Genomic DNA, 15,838 nt, shown 5'->3' with positions numbered 1-15,838 from the left:
TCAACCCGATTATCGTTGACTATTCATCAATTCAATAAGAATGATTATAATTTTAATCCACCTGTTTACCTCGTGGTTTCTCATTTGTCGGGCATCTTAATCGCATTGATGTGAGCCAACATCATCTATAATAAACTAATCATAGATGTCACATATCGTAAGCACAAATAACACCCTAAATCAATGGACAGTCATTTTGTCTACGATATCTTTTACGTCTTTTAAGAATCCATATAGAAATTCTCATCCACAGTGGCACTTTCCCTTGATCTCGAGCGCGGCACAAATATTGCTTAACATATTATTAGGCAGTGCTTACTATGAAGCTGTGTGATGTGAGTCACGTAGGCTATTAGTCTCTATTATCCAGAAAAATATTCTACGAATATGTTGAAGACTAGGAGTTTCTGGGTAACCGAGACTAGTACGCACCCAGCAAAATAACAAAAAGGGGAGGGGCTACCAATAGCTATATGAGCAGAAATTATAACGTATTTGTAGGCGGGAATTAAGAAGCATGTCAATCATTCTGCTGTGTTGCCTATGATGCCTGTCACTCTGTCGTGACTGTGAAAGAGTGTTATTCGCTGAAGTTAGCTATGCCTGTTTACAAGTGATTTAACTATTTCGGAAGTTCTGCATTCATTTGCTGCCGTATAAACGAAGACACGTAATTCTAAAGGAATATTATGGTTGTGAATTTGATGCCGAAGCAGGATCGGCAAGCTTTCATTCAACATATTACGAAAATGCTTACTGACATAAATTTGAATGTCGTACGGGAATTAAGTGTGAAAAATAGCGAGGTCACCAATTTTTATTACGTACGGGATTTGAATATTTTGTTGACATGTGGTTTTTAATTGTGGTATGAATTGAATACTGTACGGGAATTAAATATGAAAAATAGCGAAGTTCACCTATTTTTATTACGTACGGGATTTGAATATTTTGACATGTGACTTTTAATTGTGGTACGAATTCGTCTGCTTAAATAACGATAAGAGTTATGCGCCTTTATTTTCGGTAAAATGTCCGACAAGAAAAATTTTGAAATCCCATCACTGCCCTGCGCAGTCTTAAATTCCACCCAATTCGATGAAAAATAAAGTACATAATTCATACGTTACGATTTAATTAAAACATTTAATTATGAACGCATATAAAAATCAATAATGTGATAACAAATAATGGTATTGCTTATACTCTTTGTCTTGTCTAGTTCATTTCTTTGTTTGAACATTTTTCTGATTACAATATAATATAATGGCTTGGACATTTTTTTCGTTTCAGATACTAACCGAAATTTCCTATGAGAAAAAAAATGAAATGTATATATGTTAATAGAATATCAAGCTTTATTTAAATGGGATGCTCGAAAAGTGAACCATACATTTATCCATTGCAATAAGATCAAAACTGAATATACCACAGTATTCACCCACATTACAAAATTATTCTTTTTTGTTGTACTTATTGGAATAAACTGTAACAATGGCCAAATTCTAACCAACTTTATCAGCTAATCCTTTCGAGCACATGCTGTGTCTCGCCTCTCAACATCAAAGAGCAGAGCTAACTGTGTGTCGCCTCTCAACATCAAAGTGCAGTTCCGTGTGAAAAACGTGCACAAACCGACAGTATAAATTGTAAAATAAAGGCTGGATTCACAATCACAGAACCTGTGGTTTTTTAGTACCGTGGAGTAAAATAATAAAGCTATTTCATACAATAGAAAACAAGCGGCTATATGAACAAGCGTCTCAATATTAGGTCATATGTCAGTATTTTGTATGCAAAGAGGAGCTTGTTACACAGAGCTTGATCGAATCTGAATAATGTTCGGCAATGGGCATTATCACCGTGGGTGGAAGCGGGCGCATGTCCCTATTTTCATTAGTGTTATTTTATATGTGAATTATCATTTGTTATATATAGTGAGGAAATTAATTTTTCTTGGTAGTCCTATCTATGACCCAGGCAAGAAACTATACATTTATACATTAATACTCCCAAGCATAGTATAGTAAATATAGCAGTGACGAAAACTTACAAGTTTTCATTAATTGTGCGATTTTATATTTATAAACTTGCTTTCGAAACAGATTCGTTAATCTGATATCAATATCAATATATCGGATAATCAAATTGAGGTTGGTTCGAATATCGGGAAATGACGATACTGCGTGTGATCAATTTGAAGATACATGCATTTACAGTTCAGTGGTACACACGATAATTTGTAAACAAATTAAGCCCACAAAAAAGATCAAATATATAAATAACTGCAGCCAACTATGGTACGAAGAATAAAATTCGTAGTATTCATCAAGAAATGAAATACGTATAAGAACGCATATACGTAACTACCCCACGTATAAATCCATATATAAAGACCTACACTTAACAAAGACCGATCTGCGTAAAACACACGGTCAAACAAGAAATCACACGGTAAATTAGATTTAACACATACGTGTCAGATAAAGCCTGTTGATCCTTAATAAATCACCTTTGCTACAGTTATAATACGCTTTCGAGAAAACTCACCAAACAAAAAATACACACTGTGTCAGTCGTTTTTAACCCGTCCGTTAATTAACACACATAGTGCAGAAAACGCACCGTCATGGAGATATTCACCCCTAGCGATAATTAAATCACCTTTCAGTCAATTTCTCACCCCTGTTAATTAACACGCCGTATCTACAGATTTTAGCCTCGTGGTATTAGATTTTTTGCGATAATTAGAATTTTACCGATATTTGCAGAAATTTACTGTGCCCTGTTTGCACAAAACTCACGTTTGATACTTCTCATGTATGCTGTAACTTTTTTACTTTGTGTAGAAACAACTCCTATATTTTAAAGAGGAATGTCACACTTTTCAGAAGAAAAAAAAGATAGGTTGCCAGGCAACGAAACATACGCCCACAGCAGCTAAATCGTCCGGGCAGTCAATGGCTGTTAAGCGTCATATAGGAATCTAATCCAGCCAACATCGAAGGCTAGCCTTGACATCGAGAGTTTATAATGGTCTGGATAAGTTAATTAATGTCTAATTGATAATTTAGATAACATTTCAGGCCTAAAGAAAGACTTGTAATAAGCAGATTTTGCTCTTGCATAATACATGTTTAAATAAGTCTGAGCCAAGTTATAACTGTTTGTAGTTTAGACAAGATGTGTGCATTGATTGTTTATTATCGTAACCACAGTATTGGTATATATGAGACTTAGACTCACTCCTCCATTTTGAAATTAAATCATTAAATGGCCCAAACATTCTAATCTACCCGTAGTTAAAATCTTGAGCATTTAAGGCCTAAAGAAAGACCTACAATAGGCAAATTTAGCTCTTGAATAATGCCTCTTTAACTTGATTATAACATCTAAATATTCTCCAGTCTACTGTGTATTAACAAAATAACTCAAAGTAAGTACATATGAAATAACCCTCAGTAGCGATGCCAAACACCTCTAGAGGCGCTGGCGGTCCTTTTCTTGGCATGCTAAAAACCCTGACTGAAAAAAGTACCATTTCTACTATGGGGTCTCATGAATATTCAGGAAGTTTGTGGTCACATGGTACTTTTGTGGAACCTAGTGAGCTGAAGTTTGCGGACTGCCATAGTAGGTAAGATTTTGATCAAATTTTTGCTTATTTTTCTTGTTTTTAATTTTTAAATGTAATAGCGGCAATACTATTTACCGGAAAACACAGGAAAACAACCGGAAAACACCATTTTATACTGAATACCGGAAAAACACTAAATACCGGAAAACACCCTAAATACCGGAAAACACCCTAAATAAGTAACCCGGAGCCTGGTCCTCTGTGTGCGGTTTTGGACCAAGTGAGCGCCGATGAAGGAAGGTCAAGGTCATTACGATATTCGATTTAAAAATAGCCCCCCCACCCCCCAAACAAAATTTCCGATTTTTTGTTCTCCCAAATTTTTTTGACGAAAAAAAATTTGTCACAAAAAATAAATCAAATTTTTCCAAAAAATTGGTTTTACCAAAAAACATTCGTAGAAAATAATTTTACAGAGAAAAATACTGGAAAAAAAATTTGAATTTTTTTTTGAGAGAAATTTGGAAGAAGAAATTGTTAAAAAAAAATCTGAAAAGAAATTTTTCTTTGACCCTGGGCGATCGCTCGCTTTATGTTAATGAACTTATTTCATCAGCGCTCACCTGGTCAAAAACCACACACGAGGACCAAACTCCGGGTTACTAAATAGCTACCGGAAAACTTAGAAGAGTAAACTTTTTTAGAGAACGCGCCGCTCCGCTCCGGAAGGGATCATCGTCAGGTTGGGACAGGGGTGGAATTGTCCAGTCACGTGACGAACATAGATCTTCCGTTCCACAACCCATATTATTTCCACAGTCATTGTCATTAATCACAAATTACGGGATGATATACGAAAATGCAGGTTTACTTTGAAATAGTTCAAATGATACTTTTCCATCTACAATCTTCAGATCAAAGGATGCAAGTTCTTACACAGTGCAGCACATTTTCTCGGGGACATTATTTTCCCAATACGCATTCGGTGTAAGTCTTCAGCCACCAGGAAGTTTTTAACATAGTAATGTTTTATAACGATAGTAGTACATAAAACAAATTGGTTGCCTGAGGTTCTCGGGGGGAAAGTAGCCTCATCGGCTAGAGTCCTCTATTTCACAAACAAAAACAACAATTGCTTCCTTGAAAATTTATCGATCAACCCTTTTCACAGACGTCCAGCTTACCACTTCCCGTCAATGCAGTAAGATAGAATATGTAGTTTTCTCATCGACAATTGGGCGAAAGTTGAGGTTTTCTCAAGGAAAACTGGTCAACAAGTTGGGGAAAAAAGCTCGAAAAGTAATCCAGAAAAAAATCCTGTGTGCGGCCCTCGGAATATGATGGAATATGTTGAGTATTATTATGGTTCAAGTGATTATATTTGGCCCTGGAATGAAAGTAAGCTCAGAAACAAGTAGATTTTTAGCACTTCCAACGAGATGGATAGATGGTTAAACCTGGAACTTCAACTCGAACTATTCAGAGATTTATTAACTCGCTTTTGATGATACTTGCTGTTTTATGATGCGATTTTTGTTATCTAGGGAGGAGTTGGCCTAGTCGTGCCTTCCACTAATTCGTACCACCCTGATGCCAGCGTTACTGGTAAGAATCAGGAGACCGGCGCAACCGGCATATAATGGGGCCCTCCGAGGGCAGTGTTTAATCTACTGAAATACTAAAACACTTAAATCTACTGAAATTTACTGAAAACTAAAATTAAAATACAAACTAAAATATGGTCAATGATGGAGGTAGACTGATTGCGTCTTTTAAAACATTCAAAACATAATAGGCTTCAACAAAATTTTGGAGAAAAAAAAATCGGAAATTTTGTTATTTATTTATTTATTTTTTTTGAGGGGGGGGGGGGCTATTTGTAAAACGAACATCGTAATGACCTTGACCTTCCTTCATCGGCGCTCACTTGGTCCAAAACCGCACACAGAGGACCAGGCTCCGGGTTACCTATTTAGGGTGTTTTCCGGTATTTAGGATGTTTTCCGGTATTTAGTGTTTTTCCGGTGTTTTCCGGGATTCAGTATAAAATGGTGTTTTCCGGTTGTTTTCCGGTATATAGTATGGCCCATGTAATAGAAACTTTGAAAAAAAGACCGCTCCGCTCGAGATATCAGCATTTTTGAATAGCCTGGTATATATTAGAGCTGGACGATATTGGTAAAATCAAATATCGCGATATTTCCCAAAAAACGACGATATATCACTATATGGCGATATTTTAGTTTTATTATAAAAAGCTAAAAATATATCGCGATATATCACAATATCCCGATATTTTAGTTTTATTATAAAAGATGTGATTATATAAGTGTTAAAAACAGGTCATTCCCTCCCCCTTAGGGTGCATTATTCCTGTTTCAAAAGCACAGACCGAGAATTAAGTTCAAGGGTTAGGGTTTTGGCTAGGCAAATGTGGAGAGGGGTGGGGGAGATGTCCTAGAACCGTGTTAGGCTTTATTACTACTGTTCAATCAGCTTGAGCTTCGCAATGTTCCGCCAAAATGTTGAATAACATGTGGGTATGAGTAGACTCAAAGAACCAGACGTAATTTCTCCTATTCAGTACACTACAAAAGCGCATAACTCTGGAGTTTGTGTAAATCTCGAATATCTAGACACAATTTAGTTTTATTTACAAATAACATTTTACTTTTATTTAAATCGGCTTCAGTTTAAAAATTGGCAAAAAAAAACCCCAAAACACCCAAACACACACACAAAATGATAGTTAACTAACAAACGGCATCATACATTAAATGGTAATAACTATTTCCCAATGGTGCCACTGATAAATCGACCGAAGACGACGAAGAGAAGATATTACGCCATGACTTACTTGGCTGGTTATTCGAGTGTTGCACAACATTAGCGACGGGTTTGACATTATAATGACAAATTCCAACGGCAAGAGGGGAATGTCTCTATAAATTAAATAATAATTTTTCAATTATGAATTTATTTTTCAAGTTTAATAATCGAGAAAACCACTAGACTATTCATGTATTTAGTAGGCCTTGTCAATGAACAAGTGACAAGTCATCCGAGTCATCGATCGTGACGTAATGTCGTAAATTGTTCGATGTCAATCCCATCCCAAATGCAGCACATAATATCGTGATATATCGTGTAAAATACCGGTATATTAATAGAAAAACACACAATACGATATATCATTATACCGCGATTTTTTAGGTGGTTTATAAATTATCGGAACTCAAATTTTAATATCGCTATTTATCGAATTACCGAAAATATCGTCTAGCCCTAGTATATATTTTGTATAGTTTGAGCTTTTGTTATGCCAAAATCCCCCGTAGAAATTGTCAATATGACAGAAAGTGGAACCGGGGAGGAATCAGGGAAAGACAACTCTTGGTAGAGTGGTTCATGCACAGAACTAAAAATCCATTAAACAAGCTATATTTGGGGCTTATTTTAACAAATATGATAAGACTCACCGTTAAAATCATCATTCATTAACAATTAAACTATTGCTAAGATGGATATTTGTGTGATTTAACCATTTGAATGGGACTTTCTAATATGTGGAAAAGTTGATCGACCAAGTGGCGTTACAGCGGTAGATTTTTTCATCAAAAAGAGTTATGTTTCTTGGTCACATCAAAGTTTCAAATTTTGCTCTGAAAAATGAATTCTAACTTTCCGCAGTCGGAATTCCTTTTTTTTTTTTTACGTACGTACAATTAACTATTGAATTTAACATTTGTACAGGTGCGCTGTCCTTAGTGAGAGAGAGAGAGAGAGGGAGAGGTTGCCTGTATTTACGAAAGCTTAAGGATACTAAACACGAATGATGGCATAGCCATAATGGCACATTTTCCTATTAAATTTGACACAAAACTGGAGGCCGAATTCGTAACGCCCTAAAATGATTAGAATCCAAGTCTTGTGACCAGTGCCGTAATTTTATTATAATCATACACGTCTGGTTAATTGAGACTAGGGAAAATAATTTCGTTCAATTAATTTCCAGTCTCAAATTTTTTCTGCGTATTTAGAGGTAGCAACAAGGTAAGTTCTAAAGTAACTAAAGCGCCCACTAACAACAGAGTTTTACAGTTAAATAAAAGTAACTTTCAGTCTTGCAGTGACGGTATGTTGCCACGAGAGTGGATTTAAAAGTAGACTCTGAACTGTTACAATATATACGTCATTGGTTACAATCAACTAACTTAGAAATTAAATCATCGAGTTTTAGCCAAAATTTTAATCTAGTTCATAACTACTTATTTTTAAAAGTCTAACGAGTAAAGAATAATTTTTAACATGGTTTCATTGATAAATAAGTGAATGAATATTGTCACGTGAATGTCTATTCTTGGCGAGCTTGTGAGAGCACTTTTCTCATAAACGAAGTTTTGATCTGCATGACAACATGCTGTTAAAACAGGTCAGTTTATATAGTACAGATAATAGAGGCTGTGGGCCACTCTACTCTTGGTAGGTGCGTGTATGGGATCAGACTACAATGAAGATTTTTTTATCTAACTTTTGAAAACCGTACATATTTAGGTGTGAAGTATTTAGATGATTTTTGCAAAATGTCAATATCAATTTTTATTTCATTTTAATATTATTACTAGTTAAAAAATTGACTTTTGAGTAAAATATATCCCCAAATAAGACTGATTTGGCTCAGGTAAAACAAAATGAAAATGTGTATCTCATTTATTTTAAAATTTATATTTACTATGGAAGAAGAATATTCACGACCTTTATTCAAAACAGATTCTGAGGAGAGTGAAAAAGAAATAGGAGGAAGTGAATCTCAAGTTAGCATTTCAATCTTTACTTTAAAGATAATTATTATATACTCTTCAAAAAAAGTAGGGGATATTGAATTTATGCAAATACCTATGCAGGTTGCGATATGATAAATAGTCATGGACATTTGACATGCTTTGCGAGTATGTTCACAGATGAAGAACTTATCTCCCCAACAGAACCAATGAGCTGCACATGCGACATGCAATAGCGCCATACACATGGGAGGGGTTCATTGTCAAATTTGACACTTTGAAGAAGAGTTGATGAAAACTGCCGCCTGCTGGTTTATCTATCCATGTTTGCTTTCCTATCGGTTCTTGCATAAGATTTATTGTTTAGCGTATCTTTGCTTTAATGTGATACGTTTAATTAGATCGGGAGACGTGTTCGTCGACATCAACGCCAACCAACCACACTGCAAGAATTGGCTGTGGCACTGCAAAAGGAGTGGGTCAGATAAGCCGCACATACGAACTGTTTATGTTCATGCGTAGGCAATTGGCCTGTTATTAACATACACTGGTTACCTCTAATAAAAACATCAGTGCATTTCCGCAGTTTTGTATTGTTTCTGAATATCCCCTACTTTTTTTGAAGAGTATACTATGTTTATTCAATGCAGCACTCTTTTATTATAACTTAAAAAAAAAAACATTCAGGTGCGCGGCAGGCGCTCGTGAGCGATCGTGCACCTTCAAAAACAATGACTGAGTTATGGCTCGATATGCGCCAATAATGGAAGGAACCAAGATCATTAGGATATAAATTTATATTTGAAGTTTCATTAAAATTAGATAAAAATTATCATCTCTAGTGTGTCCATAAACTAACAAGCAGTTGCCATGCCAGATATACCCACATTTTGCAAGAGATGGACAGAAAACAAGCTAAAAAAAGCATGTCAAGTGTCCATGACTATTTATCATATCACAACCTGCATAGGTATTTGCATTTCAATATCCCCTACTTTTTTGAAGAGTATATTATATTAATTACCTGGCTTGTACAGGAAAATTCTGACTAATATCTGTTAAAATAGTTAAAGCATCCTTAATATCTGCAGACATAATCTTCTGGGCAGCTTGTAAACTCAAATCTGAAATAGAAATATCAATTGTATACTATACGGCAAAAAAAAAAATTAAACTGAAAGAGTGATTATTAGTGTCTCATTTACAATCATTTCAAGACCAACATATGGTACAATGTTTTGTATTGGTACAGACATCAAAAGTGTGTGAGAATCATGATTAGTCAAACATAACGAATATGTTTCAACTACTGGTACTGGCATGGGATATTTTCTTAATCATTTCACACATGCTTAACCAATAGGTGCAGAAAAATAGGACATTTGTGAAATCTAAACTTTTTTATATCCTTACTTTTTCAGAAACTTGATCGAAATTGCGTGTAATTGCAAGAATATTATCAAAGGTGGAAAGTTAAACAGACACATGAAACGACAACATAAGCATCTAGATATGAGATAATAGATGCTTTGCAACTTGCACCCTGTGAACAAAACAAATTCTTTAATGCTAAGGAAATGACCAGGACAGGGGAACCAAAACATCGACAGAGAAGACCAAAGCACCTAGACAGTATACGTGTCCGTTCAACTTGTAAAAGCTTTGTCAAAGAAATATTTTTCAAAGCACAAGTGTATACCCACAGATAAGGTACCAATAAAGCTAGATCTCTCCGAGAAAACTCTGTAAAAGGCCATAAATGACCAGGATTTTTTCAGGGATGACGATGTAGGCAAAGCCTTTAGAAATACAGAATTAATAAGATAAATTGGTTATCATCATTTTAACTTAAGAAGACATGAAATCAGCGGCTGCCAGGCAGGATCGCCCATATTTTGCAAGAGATGGGTAGAGAACAAGCTAAAAACAAACAGGATTTTTTGTACAATCAGGGGCAATAATCCAGAAAGTTATGGTCTGAAATGCGCAGATATCAAGAGGGACTGAGATCTTTGGGATATAAAGATATGTTTTAAGTTTCATCAGAATCGAATAAAAATGGTGACCTCTAGAGGTCCACAACCTTCGTATTGCATAATTTCACACCATTTGCGTACAAAGAACGGCCATTTTGTCGAGCTAGTTTCATTGCAATTTTCCCGAAATTCAAATTCAACCTTCATTATGGTGGAATGGTAAAATATTTAAACTGTTTTTAAAATCGGAAAAAAAAAATTCAATCTGGTTAAAACACAGATCCTATTTCGTTTCGTTTTTATAGTTCAAAAATTCGTTTTACTTGTCTTTACTACACTCGGATCTGCAAGAGTTGTTATTTAACTCGTGTTCTGAATGGTGTCAGGGATACGCCAATGAAACGGTCTGTCACAGCGAGCTTTAGGCGTGTTTTGCACGGAACTGTGGGTAATCCACTAGTAACATCAATGCTGATTGGTTAATCAAATGTCTGACACCATAGGGTCATAAGTCGATCTTTTGACCCCTGACGTGACCTATCGCTACAACTTGTCAGATCTTCATGTAGTGTAGGCCATCGAAAGTATAAAAAAAGGAAACGAAATATAGATCTGTATTTTAATCAGATTGAAAAAAATTGTGACCTCTAGAGACTCTGCAAGCTAAAAATGCGATTTTTCGAACAATCTGGAGCCATAATCCAAGAAGTTACGTTCGGATATACACGATTATCAAAAGGAACCAAGATCTTAGTGTGTAATGGTGATATATTCACATGTTTTTTTTAAATAGGATAAAAATTGGGAACTCTACAACAAGCTAAAAACATGATTTTTCATAAAATCAGGGGCCATAATTCAGGAAGTTACTACCCAATATGCCTGAATATCGAAAGGAACCAAGATCTTTGGGTTTTAAAACGTGCATTTCAAGTTTCATCAAAATCAGATCAAAATTGTGACCTCTAGGGTCCACAACTTTGATTTACCAGATGTTTACACTAGTTGTATACGAGGGGCTGCCATTTTGTCCGGCAGTTTTGGTCTGATTTTCATGAAATACGAACTTAACCAAAATTATGGTGTAACAGGGATATATTTGAACGTTTTTTTTACATCGGATAATAATTGTGACATCTAGAGGGACCTCAAGCTAAAAACGCGATTTTTCGTACAATCAGAGGCCATAATTCAGGAAGTTACTCTCCGATATGTGGGAATATAGAAAGGAACCAAGATCTCTGGGTTATAAACTTACATTTAAAGTTTCATCAAAATCAGATGAAATTGAGACCTCCAGAGGGTCCACAACCCTGATACACAATATTTTGACACTATTTGCGAACGAGGGGCGGCCATTTTGTCCGCCAGTTTCGGTCCGATTTTTACGAAATTCGAACTCAACCAACCTTAGGGTGTTACGGTGATATATTGTAAGGTTTTTTCGTATAATCAGGGGCCATAATACAGGAAATTATAGTCCGTTATGCGCGAATATCGAAAGGAACAGAGATCTGGGGGTTATAAACATACATTTCAACTTTAAACCAAATCGGATAAAAATTGTCACCTCTACAGTGTTCATAAGCTAAAAACGTGATTTTCTGTACAATCAAGGGCCATAATTCAGGAAGTTATGGTCCGATATGCGCGAATATGGAAAGGAACCGAGATCTTTGGGTTATAAACTTACATTTCAAGTTTCATCAAAATCAGAAGAAAATTGTGACCTCTAGAGGGTCCACAACCTTGATATACCATATATTTACACTATTTGCGTACGGGGGGTGGCCATTTTGTCTGGCAATTTTTGTCTAATTTCCATGAAATTCGAACTCAGTCGTCATTAGGGCGTAACAATGATTTATTCAAATGTTTTATTTAAAATCGGATAAAAATCAATACCTCTAGAGTGACCACAAGCTAAAAAGATAGGTTGCCAGGCAACAAAACAAACGCCCACAGCAGCTAAATCATCCGAGCAGTCGACAAGGTAATTAGGGGAATTTAATAGACAATTTCATACAGATGACATTATAATTTTCGTCGTTTGAGGGTTGACAAGGTTCTAAAGATAGGTTGCCAGGCAAGAAAACATACGCCCACAGCAGCTAAATTGTCCGAGCAGTCGACAAGGGTTGTCACATATTTATTCTTTTGTAGGTTATTAGGGGAATTTAATAGACAATTTCATATAGATGCCCTTATAATTTTCGTCGTTTGAAGGTTCACAAGATTCTAAAAACTAAAACAGGGCCGTAACTCTGGAAGCTGTTCTAAAACTAAAACAAGGTCCGTAACTCTGGAAGCAATCTACAGAAATTGTTCAAATTCGAAGGCTTTTTCGTTTTACTAATTCAAATAATGCATTAAATTTCATACAGATCGAATGATAACTTTTGTCATTCAAAAGTTCACAAAGTTCAACAAAGTAAATCAAGGGCCATAACTCTAGACGTAATTGACGGAAATTGCTGACATTCAATAGGCTTGTTCGTCTTCATTTCACTAATTTAGGTGATAACTGAAACTCAATAGGCTTGTTTATTTTACTAATTTAAATGATATATATAAATTTCATACAGATCGGATAATAACTTTTGTCGTTAGAGCATTTACAAGGTACAACAAAGTGAAACAAGGGCCATAACTCACGGCGTAATTAACAGAAATTGCTGAAATTCAATAAGCTTCTTCGTTTCACTAATTTAAATGATGCACATCAATTTAAAACAGGTCGGATGATAACTGTTGTCATTAGAGCCTTCACAAGATTCAACAAAGTGAAACAACGGCCATAACTCTAGATGTAATTAACGGAAATTGCTGAAATTCAAGACTTTTTTGTTTCACTAATTTAAATGATACATATAAATTTCATACAGATCGATTGATAACTTTTGTCGTTAGAGCGTTCACAAGGTGCAACAAAGTGAAACAAGGGTCATAACTCAAGAAGAAATTAACGGAAATTGTTGAAATTCAATAGGCTTCTTTGTTTTACTAATTTAAATGATGCATATAAATTTCATTCAGATCGGGTGATAACTTATGTCGTGAAACAAGGGCCATAACTCCAGAAGAAATTAAGGGAAGTTATTGAAATTCAATAGGCTTCTTCATCTCACTAATGCAAACAACATATATCAATTTCAAAACAATCAGATGATAAATGTAGTCTGTAGAGTGTTCACAAGAAATTGTGGACGACAGACGGACGGGGGCGACAGCAATATACGACCACATTTCCATGTGGGCGTATAAACATGATTTTTCGTTCAATCAAGGGCCATAATTCAGGAAGTTATGATCCGATATATACTATTCAAAAAAAGTAGGGGATATTTGATTTTTAAGTGTTATTAAAGTCACCTAATGAAACTGACGAAGAAACAAATGACAAAATGAAATGAAGTTCACATTCATCGATTTATTCCAAATGATCGTTAGACTAAGTAAGGCACAGACTGACCATTATAAGGGTAAAATGATACCCGGGGTCAAACAGCAAAGTTACCACAGCATCACAACCAAGTCAGTAACGGGTAAATCCTCCTCTGTTTGCCAAACAAGCATTGATCCGACGTGGCATACTCCTAATGAGACGTCTAAGGTCATTTTGGTCCAGATTGTCCCATTCCTGTTGCAACGCAGCAGCAAGTTCTTGGACATTGGCAGGACGTTGTTGACGTTGACGTAACCTCTGTCCAAGCATGTCCCAGACATGCTCGATGGGGGAGAGGTCGGGACTCAGTGCTGGCCAAGGTAATGTGGTGATGTTCTGTTGTTGGAGGTAACCTGTAACGATCCTGGAAGATGAAACGGCGACCATGACGTCGTGCGAACGGCACAACATGGACTGCCAAGATGTTGTCCCAGTAGTACTGGCCTGTAACACGCCCTGCAACAACATGTAAAGCCGTTCTTCCAGCAACAGTGATGCCTCCCCACACCATAACAGAACCACCCCCAAATCGATCATGTCTGATGACGTTAACGTCTTGGAAGCGCTCGTTTCGACGACGCCACACCCTCCTACGTCTGTCCAAAAAATCAACAGTGAACCTTGACTCATCTGAAAACATCACATTGCTCCAGCGTCGATTATCCCAGTGTTGACGATCCCTACACCAACGACGTCTTGCCTGAATGTGATGATCTCTCAAACAAGGGATCACGCGAGGACGTCGGGCGCGAAGGTGACCCCTATGCAGTCGATTCCGAATCGTCTGGCCACTCACTCTCACACCAGTGTCTGTTTGAAGACGAGCGCTGATATGATTTGCTGTGATGACACGATTTCTCAAAGCCAAGGTACGGATAAATCGATCCTGGGCTTGAGTTGTCACCCTTGGTCAACCTGAGCGTGGTCTGTCCTGTACAGATTGTGTATCACGGTATCTGGACCATAGCCTGCTTATGACAGACTGAGAAACATTCATCGTCCGCGCCACAACCGCCTGTGTTGTGCCGATCTGTAGCATGCCAAGGGCACGTAACCTTTCATTTTGGGTAAGCCGACGCATATCAAAATTTGTTTTCTGGTCACTAAAACAATTAAACTGATGTTTCCACCCTGGAATTCAATGCCACAATGACTGTAACATTCAAAGTCAGAGTCGTGCAAATCTTGGGTTGGACCCCCATGATGATCCCAAGCATCACCTGCATTCCATGCGGTAGCTATTGGTGCGTTTGGGCGTCACATGTAACTGGAAATGTTTCTTCTGTTAGGTTCTATAGTGACTTTTTTCGTAGTCATTTGCATATTTTAGTATTATGCCCCCAAAATCAAATATCCCCTACTTTTTTTGAATAGTATATAAGAATTTTGAAAGGATCCCAGATCTTTGGGTTACAAAGATGTATTTCAAGTTTCATCAAATTCGGATCAAAATTATGTCCTCTAGAGTGTCCACAACTAGGGTGACCCACTATAAATAAATATCTCCATATATCTCGACAATTACGCCACAATATTTATATATATGCCAAGCCTCAAATCAGTTTCACACAATTATAGTCACTAAATAAACGATCATGTATAAATAATAGACTGAAAACTGGTTCCAAGAGTCGTCCATAACATCCAGACACTTTTGAGTAAAAGATAGGTTACGTGCCCTTGTTTTGAAATTAGTCTCGCTTAACCAGTCTATCGACTATTTACGTCTGATTGACAGGTCGGGATAATCAAGACTACTTTTTTACGAAACATAACAGAAAGCTAGAACAAGAAATTGAATTTAGAAATAAGCACGTTAGGTAGCTCAACAATCGTTTTAAGAAGCTTGTAAAAGTAAAATGAAACTACTGCTAGTATCATGTTCCTGTCTAACCCGAGTGATTCAGAGATATTATTTGTACTAAACCAAAAGATGCCGCTCTTAACGGTACAGTTAATGATAAAGCGATTTAAAAAATGAAACGAACGTAATTTCTAAATCTGCTGTAATAACCAAGAAGCTTAATTTTACTGCTATTCAAAATCGGCAACAATAAAT

General features: G+C 36.4%; 1 pseudogene; it reads left to right on the top strand.

Annotated features, from left to right (window-relative positions):
- Nucleotides 1-320: 320 nt before the first annotated feature.
- The window catches only part of LOC126809798 (uncharacterized), a 48,386-nt pseudogene continuing 32,868 nt past the window's right edge, over nt 321-15,838 (top strand).

Source organism: Patella vulgata, chromosome 1 (assembly GCF_932274485.2).
Source record: "Patella vulgata chromosome 1, xgPatVulg1.2, whole genome shotgun sequence".
Taxonomy (NCBI): domain Eukaryota; kingdom Metazoa; phylum Mollusca; class Gastropoda; family Patellidae; genus Patella; species Patella vulgata.
This window is presented reverse-complemented; position numbering and strand designations above follow the sequence as displayed.